This window comes from Austrofundulus limnaeus, unplaced genomic scaffold (genome assembly GCF_001266775.1).
Source record: "Austrofundulus limnaeus strain Quisiro unplaced genomic scaffold, Austrofundulus_limnaeus-1.0 Scaffold2740, whole genome shotgun sequence".
Taxonomy (NCBI): domain Eukaryota; kingdom Metazoa; phylum Chordata; class Actinopteri; order Cyprinodontiformes; family Rivulidae; genus Austrofundulus; species Austrofundulus limnaeus.
Genome location: NW_013955142.1, coordinates 20613 through 20975, shown reverse-complemented (window position 1 = coordinate 20975; position 363 = coordinate 20613).

The window sequence follows — 363 nt, the reverse complement described above, 5'->3', positions numbered from 1 at the left end:
ATGGAGTCAAACACAGTACTGTAGTACTCTGTAAAACACAGAGTACTGTAGTACTCTGTGAAACACAGAGTAAAACACAGAATACTACAGTACTCTGTCAAACACAGAGTACTGTAGTACTCTGTAAAACACGGAGTCAAACACAGAGTACTGTAGTACTACTCTGTAACACGGAGTAATACACAGAATATACTGTAGTACAAATACTGTATTAATGTCAATGTCAAATTTATTTGTATAACACATTAACAACAAAAGCTGACTAAAGTTCTTCACAGTTCAGTCAAGACATCAAAAAACAAATATTAGATACAAACACAGAAACACAGTAAAATATAATATAATATAATATAATATAATATA